This window comes from Calonectris borealis, chromosome W, assembly GCF_964195595.1.
Source record: "Calonectris borealis chromosome W, bCalBor7.hap1.2, whole genome shotgun sequence".
Lineage (NCBI taxonomy): Eukaryota > Metazoa > Chordata > Aves > Procellariiformes > Procellariidae > Calonectris > Calonectris borealis.
The window spans coordinates 13,358,570-13,367,127 of NC_134351.1; the positions used below are offsets into that span (position 1 = coordinate 13,358,570).

The 8,558-nt window shown below is 48.6% G+C and overlaps 1 non-coding gene across 1 annotated transcript; it reads right to left on the reverse strand.

Moving 5' to 3' along the window:
* Positions 1 to 351: 351 nt before the first annotated feature.
* Positions 352 to 424, reverse strand: TRNAK-CUU (transfer RNA lysine (anticodon CUU)). The gene has a single exon. It is a non-coding gene; the product is annotated as a tRNA-Lys (tRNA).
* Between the last annotated feature and the right edge of the window lie 8,134 nt (positions 425 to 8,558).

Genomic DNA, 8,558 nt, shown 5'->3' on the forward strand with positions numbered 1-8,558 from the left:
CAGGACAGCCAGCCCAGCTGGCCAATGGGGTATTCCATACCATGTGACGTCATGCTCAGTATATGAAGGGTAGGCGTGATCCAGGAAGTACCGATCGCTACTTGGTTATCGGTCAGCGCGGGTGGTGAGCAATTGCATTGTGCATCACTCATTTTGTATATTCTATCATTATTTATTATCATTATTTTCCCTTTTCTGTTCTATTAAACTGTCTTTATCTCAACCCACGAGTTTTTCTCACTCTTACCCTTCCGATTCTCTCCCCGTCCCGCTGGGGGGGCGGGGGGAGTGAGCGAGCGGCTGCATGGTATTTGGCTGCCTGCCAGGTTAAACCACGACAGTCCTTTTTGGCGCCCAACGTGGGGCACGAACCCACGACCCTGAGATTAAGAGTCTCATGCTCTACCGACTGAGCTAGCCGGGCAGCAGAGTGCAGGCCACAGTTTGCTTTCACTTGGAGGGGCGTCCAGTACACCTGGAACCGACTGCCCCAGGGGTGGAAACACAGCCCTACCATTTGCCATGGACTGATCCAGACTGCACTGGAACAGGGTGAGGCTCCAGAACACCTGCAATACATTGATGACATCATTGTGTGGGGCAACACAGAAGAAGAAGTTTTTGAGAAAGGGGAGAGAATAGTCCAAATCCTTCTGAAGGCCGGTTTTGCCATAAAACAAAGCAAGGTGAAGGGACCCGCACAGGAGTTTTTAGGAATAAGCACAGCTCCTCCTGGCACCCCGACTGCCGGTGCTGGGCTGGATGTTCAAAGGGAGGGTCCCCTCTACACATCATGCAACCGATGCTATGTTGAGTAAGTGGGTCGCACTGATCACACAACGGGCCCGAATAGGAAACCCAAGTCACCCAGGAATCCTGGAAGTGATCATGGACTGGCCAGCAGGTAAATATTTCAGAATATCCCCAGAGGACGAGGTGATGTGTGCTGAAGAGGCCCCACTGTATAATAAACTACCAGAAAATGAGAAACAATATGCCCTGTTCACTGACGGATCGTGTCGCCTTGTGGGAAAGCATTGGAGATGGAAAGCTGCTGTAGGAACTGCTGAAGGAGAAGGTGAATCGTGCCAGTTTGCAGAGGTGAAAGCCATCCAGCTGGCTTTAGACATTGCTAACGGAGAAAAGTGTCCAATGCTTTATCTCTATACTGACTCATGGATGGTGGCAAATGCCCTGTGGGGGTGGTTGCAGCAATGGAAGCAGAACAACTGGCAGCGCAGAGGAAAAACCCATCTGGGCTGCCGCACTGTGGCAAGATATTGCTGCCCAGGTAGAGAACCTGGTTGTAAAAGTACGTCATGTAGATGCTCACGTACCCAAGAGTCGGGCCACTGAAGAACATCAAAACAACCAGCAGGTGGACCAGGCTGCTAAGATTGAAGTGGCTCAGGTGGATCTGGACTGGCAACATAAGTGTGAATTATTTATAGCTTGGTGGGCCCATGACGCCTCAGGCCATCAAGGAAGAGAAGCAACATATAGATGGGCCCGTGATCGAGGGGTGGACTTGACCATGGACGCTATTGCACAGGTTATCCATGAATGTGAAACATGCGCTGCAATCAAGCAAGCCAAGTGAGTAAAGCCTCTCTGGTATGGAGGACGATGGTTGAAATATAAATATGGGGAGGCCTGGCAGATTGATTATATCACACTCCCACAAACCCGCCACGGCAAGCGCTATGTGCTCACCATGGTGGAAACAACCACAGGATGGTTAGAAACATATCCTGTGCCCCATGCCAAAACCAGGAACACCATCCTGGGCCTTGAAAAGCAAGTCCTATGGCGACATGGCACCCCAGAAAGAATTGAGTCAGACAACGGGACTCACTTCCGAAACACCCTCATAGGCACCTGGGCCAAAGAGCATGGCATTGAGTGGGTCTATCACATCCCCTATCATTCACCAGCCTCTGGGAAAATGGAACGATACAATGGACTGCTAAAGACTGCGCTGAGAGCAATGGGTGGTGGGACATTCAAGCATTGGGATACACATTTAGCAAAAGCCACCTGGTTAGTCAACACCAGGGGATCTTTCAATCGAGCTGGCCCTGCCCAATCAAAACCCTTAAGTACTGTAGATGGAGATAAAGTCCCTGTCGTGCACATAAGAAATATGCTGGGGAAGACAGTCTGGGTTACTCCTTCCTCTGGCAAGGGAAAACCCATTCGTGGGATTGCTTTTGCTCAAGGACCTGGGTGCACTTGGTGGGTGATGCGAAAGGATGGGGAATTCCGGTGTGTACCTCAGGGGATTTGATTTTGGGTGAAAATAGCCAATGAACTGAACTGTATGATGTTAATTGTTTTATGATATTGTATATCATCACTTCTATGGTTGCTATATGTCATATCAACGGTATTGCAGTAAAAATCACCCAGATTAATGTAGAATGAACTCCGATGAAACCTAGCAAAGTGTAGCAGTGATGGAACCAGAACTGGCTTCAGGATGCAACAGTCCAGCACCACACACCATCTCTCCTGCCCTGAAAGACTGTTATGACAGATGGAGCCCAAAGTCATGGACTAAATGAACTCAGTGGACATTTTAGAGGGATGGCCCATAGACTAAGGGAATGGTATCTGTGTGTGTATATATCAAAAGGCAGGAAAAGTCGTGGTGACTAATTGGAATGTACTGGAAAATGTGAGACCTGGGCATGACGTAGATGGTATAGAATAAGGGGTGGATACTGTCCTGGTTTCGGCTGGGATAGAGTTAAATTTCTTCCTAGTGCTGTGTTTTGGATTTAGTATGAGAAGAATGTTGATAGCACACTGATGTTTTAGTTGTTGCTAAGTAATGTTTACCCTGTTCAAGGACTTTCCAGCTTCCCATGCTCTGCCAGGTGCACGAGAAGCTGGGAAGGAGCATAGGCAGGATAGCTGACCCAAACTGACCAAAGGGATATTCCGTACCATATGACGTTATGCTCGGTATATAAACTGGGGGAGTTCGTTGTGGGGCAGCTATCGCTGCTCGGGTACTGGCTGGGCATCGGTCGGCAGGTGGTGAGCAATCGCATTGTGCATCATTCACTTTGTATATTCTACCATTATTATTTTTAATATTTTTATCCCTTCCTTTTCTGTTCTCTTAAACTGTCTTTATCTCAATCCACGAATTTTACTTTTTTTTTCAGATTCTCTCCCCCATCCCACTGAGGCGGGGGGAGTTTGTGAGCAGCTGTGTGGTGTTTGGCTGCCTTCTGGGTTAAACCACAACAACTTGTCAAACACAGAAGGCTAAACAACAATTAGTATGATATATGTTTCTTTTGACACCCCAGCTGCAAGACACTTGATCGTGTTTACAATTGTCCTTGCAAATCTTCCTTTATTTTCCCACAAAAGCCAAAGCCAGCTCCACAGTCTGCTTTGTTCCTATATCAGCTACCAAGCACCTTTGAATGAAAGACACTTTGCATGCAAGTCAATCCAACACATTTAAAATCCAGACCCTCTCAGTTGCAGTCTGCACAGGCAGACTGTCTTGTGTCTTGCAACACCGGTGACTACATGCAGACCCAAGCACACAACTTTCATTACACAGAATCAAGGCCTCAGTGGACACTGTATAGAGACAGAGGAGTAGCAGAAGATGGGTAAGGAGATGTAGAAGGTAAAACAATGAGGTTCCAGATTCATTAAATTCAAATTGTGAGAAGTTTATGCTGGGATTTTTCCGAGATGTTAAGTGAGATGGATATCTGAATCCAGTTAAAATTCAGTGCAACTAGAAATCTAACTCACATAGGCTGTTTATAAGATTCCAGGATCCACAGGCTTGTTTTTGCCAACAGTATCTTCCTCCATGTCTTTTTTCACTGGTGGCAAGATTTTGGTAACAGAGGGGGCTACAGGGGTGGCTTCTGTGAGAAGATGCCAGTAGCCTCCCCCATGTCCGACAGAGCCAGTGCCAGCTGTCTCCAAGGTGGACCCACCACTGACCAAGGCTGAGTCAATCAGCGACAGTGGTAGCACCTCTGTGATAACATATTTTTAAGAAGGGGGAAAAAACTGCTGCCCAACAGCAGCTGGAGGAGAGCAGTGAGAATATGTGAGAGAAAAAACTCTGCAGACACCAAGGTCAGTGAAGAAGGAGGGGGAGGAGGTGCTCCAGGCACCAGAGCAGAGATTCCCCTTCAGCCCGTGGTGAAGACCATGGTGAAGCAAGTTGTCCCCCTGCAGCCCATGGAGGTCCACAGTGGAGCAGATATCCACCCTGCAGCCCATGGAGGACCCCATGCCGGAGCAGGTGGATGTGCCCGAAGGAGGCTGCGACCCCGTGGAGAGCCCGCACTGGAGCAGGCTCCTGGCAGGACCTGTGACCCCATGGAGAGAGGATACCACGTTGGAGCAGGTCTTCTGGCAGGACTTTTGGCCTGTGGGGGACCCATGCTGGAGCAGTCCGTTCCTGAAGGACTGCACCCCGTGGAAGGGACCCATGCTGGAGCAGTTTGTGAAGAACTGCAGCCCATGGGAAGGACCCATGTTGGAGAAGTTCGTGGAGGACTGTCTCCCGTGGGAGGGACCCCACGCTGGGAGCAGGGGAAGAGTGTGAGGAGGAAGCAGCGGCAGAGACAACGTGTGATGAACTGACCACAACCCCCATTCCCTGTCCCCCTGTGCCTCTCGGGGGGAGGAGGTAGAGAAATTGGGAGTGAATTTGAGCCCGGGAAGAAGGGAGGGGTTGCGGGGGGAAGGTGATTTTAAGATTTGTTTTCATTTCTCAGTACCCTACTCTGTTTAATTGGCAATAAACTAAATTAATTTCCCCAAGTCAAGCCTGTTTTGCCCATGACGGTGGTTGCTGATTGATCTCCCTGTCCTTACATCGACCCATGAGCCTTTCGTTATATTTTCTCTCCCCTGTCCAGTTGAGGAGGGGGAATGATAGAGAGGCTTGGTGGGCACCTGGCATCCAGCCAAGGTTTACCACCAGAACTGGTATTTGAATACCCATAATCTCAGGCTCATCCTTCTCCTCCAGTGTAAGGAGACTGCCCCAAAAACTAAAACACACGGTAGACTACCTTATGCAGGGTTAGGAATGCTAGTTAGCTTCATTACTGCAGAAATCTTATCTGTTCAATGGTATAGAATAAGAGATTTTTGTTGGGTGAAGGAGCAAGGAACCCAGCAGACAAGCTGGAGACCATAAAGTGGTAACTTTCACAGTGATGGCACCCATTTGAGCCTGCCTATAAGCCAAGTGGATCTTTAGATGCAAAGGCAAACTGTCCTCTTCTACCAGGGAAAAAGAAACTCTGTCTCTGTGTTTGCAGTAGAAGAAACATGGAAGAAACAAGAAAACAGAGTGGTAGGTGAACAACCACACCAGCTCATCTCTTAAAGGAGTCCAAGAAAGAGGAAGCACACCCGCTCATTTTGACCTTACATTCTACCCTTTATTAGTTTCTAGGGTTTTAATGGGTTTAGTCACAGACTTATTTAGAATCATAGAATCATTTAGGTTGGAAAAGACCCTTAAGATCATCAAGTCCAACTGTTAACCTAAAACTACCAAGTCCACCACTAAACCATGTCCCTAAGCACCACATCTACACATCTTTTAAATACCTCCAGGGATGGTGACTCAACCACTTCCCTGGGCAGCCTGTTCCAATGCTTGACAACCCTCTCAGTGAAGACATTTTTCCTAATATCCAATCTAAACCTCCCCTGGCGTAACTTGAGGCCATTTCCTCTCCTCCTATCACTTGTTACTTGGGAGAAGAGACCAACACCCACCTCGCTACAACCTCCTTCCAGGTAGTTGTAGAGAGCAATAAGGTCTCCCCTCAGCCTCCTTTTCTCCAGGCTAAACAACCCCAGTGCCGAGTACAGGGAACAATCACTTCCCTAGTCCTGCTGGCCACACTATTTCTGATACAGGCCAGGATGCCGTTGGCCTTCTTGGCCACCTGAGCACACTGCCAGCTCATGTTCAGCCGGCTGTCAACCAGCACCCCCAGGTCCTTCTCTGCCAGGCAGCTTTCCAGCCACTCTTCCCCAAGCCTGTAGCGTTGCATGGGGTTGTTGTGATCCAAGTGCAGGACCCGGCACTTAGCCTTGTTGAACCTCATACAATTGGCCTCAGCCCATCGATCCAGCCTGTCCAGATCCCTCTGCAGAGCCTTCCTACCCTCGAGCAGATCAACACTCCCGCCCAACTTGGTGTCGCCTGCAAACTTACTGAGGGAGCACTCGATCCCCTCATCCAGATCATTGATAAAGATATTGAACAAGACTGGCCCCAATACTGAGCCTTGGGGTACACCACTTGTGACCGGCCGCCAACTGGATTTAACTCCATTCACAACAACTCTTTGGGACCAGACATCTAGCCAGTTTTTTAGGTCGCCTATTCAGCCTTCCCAAATTGATGCTAAAAGAGAAAGAGCTAAAAAGCACACGTTGTTGTTACTGCATAGTCTTTGTGTGGTAGGTTGACCCTGGCTGGACGCCAGGTGCCCACCAAGCCGCTCTATCACTCCCCCTCCTCAACTGGACAGGGGAGAGAAAAAAACGACAAAAGGCTCACGGGTCGAGATAAGGACAGGGAAAGATCACTCACCAATTACCGTCATGGGCAAAACAAACTCAACTTGGGGAAATTAATTTAATTTATTACCAATCAAATCAGAGTAGGGTAATGAGAAAATACAAACCAAATCTTAAAACACCTTCCCCTCACCCCTCCCTTCTTCCCAGGCTCAACTTCACTCCCAATTTTCTCTACCTCCTCCCCCCGAGCGGCGCAGGGGGACGGGGAATGGGGGTTGCGGTCAGTTCATCACACGTTGTCTCTGCTGCTCCTTCCTCCTCACACTCTTCCCCTGCTCCAGCGTGGGGTCCCTCCCACAGGAGGCAGTCCTCCACGAACTTCTCCAATGTGGGTCCTTCCCACGGGGTGCAGTCCTTCAGGAACAGACTGCGCCAGTGTGGGTCCCCCATGGGGTCACAAGACCTGCCAGGGACCTGCTCCACTGTGGGCTCTCCACGGGGTCACAGCCTCCTTCGGGCACATCCACCTGCTCCCGTGTGAGGTCCTCCACAGGCTGCAGGTGGATGTCTGCTCCACCTCCATGGGCTGCAGGGGGACAGCCTGCCTCACCATGGTCTTCACCACGGGCTGCAGGGGAATCTCTGCTCTGGTGCCTGGAGCGCCTCCTCCCCCTCCTTCTTCACTGACCTTGGTGTCTGCAGAGTTGTTTCTCTCACATATTCTCACTCCTCTCCTCCGACTCCTGTTGCGCAGCAGTTTTTTTCCCCTTCTTAAATATGTTATCACAGAGGTGCTACCACTGTCGCTGATTGACTCAGCCTTGGCCAGCAGCAGGTCCGTTTTGGAGCTGACTGGCATTGTCTCTATTGGACATGGGGGAAGCTTCTGGCATCTTCTCACAGAAGCCACCCCTGTAGCCCCCCTGCTACCAAAATCTTGCCATGCAAACCCAATACAGTTTGTATTTCACAAATCTGAGTTTTTTTCCTACCAATTCTTAATCCTGTTCTTGCTTCAATCACAGAATATTCTTGCTTTCAGTTTCTTTTGCGCTGGCTATATTTAGACCAAGGGTTTGAATCTGTCAGCTCCTGCTCTAGTCCTCTATTTGGGCTACTTCACAATTTTCCTCTCTAGAAAGCATTTACAGTATGTCCGAAGCACTATATAAGCATACATTAATTAATCCTTATAGCTTTCCTTTGCATTAAGCAATTTGTGTACCTCATGCTGTTTAGTAACCTGAGGCAGATCTATGGTAGAAACAGTTCATCTGATTTAGCCTCCTTGATTAAACTGCAACACACTATCCCTTGCAGAAAGCAAAGCTTTATCCACCATTCCCTGTATTTGTCTAATTTCTAATCCCTAAGAGACTTCATCAGAAAAGTGCCCCCAGCAAGTTCTGCTCACTGCCCCTGCTGGTGTCTCTTCCAGGGCCCATATCATCCAGGTTAGCAACACACCACACAGTCTGCCTTCTGGGTATTTCTCCAAGCCTTCCTCACTTTTGTTCCTTTACCTCCATTCCACTCAGGTCATCACACATCCTTGTAGGAACTACTGCAGCTATTCTGCAGGCATTTGTTAAAGCACAAATCACTTATGTGTAAACTCAGCTTGCAGCTAACTCCTTGTAGCCTGCTACTGTTCATATTGCTTCAAACGTAATGGCCTTTAAATTCATCTCCAAATTCTTGTTTGTGCCACTGTTGTTGAGGGTGTACTTGTTTCCACCTAAATTCAGTTTTTGTTCTTTGAATTACATCATCTTCATTCTCTTAATTATCAGGACCCACTCTCACCACGTTCTGCTGTCCTTGGTAATATGTATCCCAAATCAGCTACAGTTTAATGGAATGCTGTTGTTATTGTGGAGGCACTGGTGTCCCACTGCAATGCCCATGATTGTTTTCTGCCATTGCTTTGTGTGAATACTTATCAGCAGGACCAGAGAGGTCCTGGTTCATCATTCCCTCTTTGTTCACTTCTAACCACTGTGTGGGTTTATGAAAGT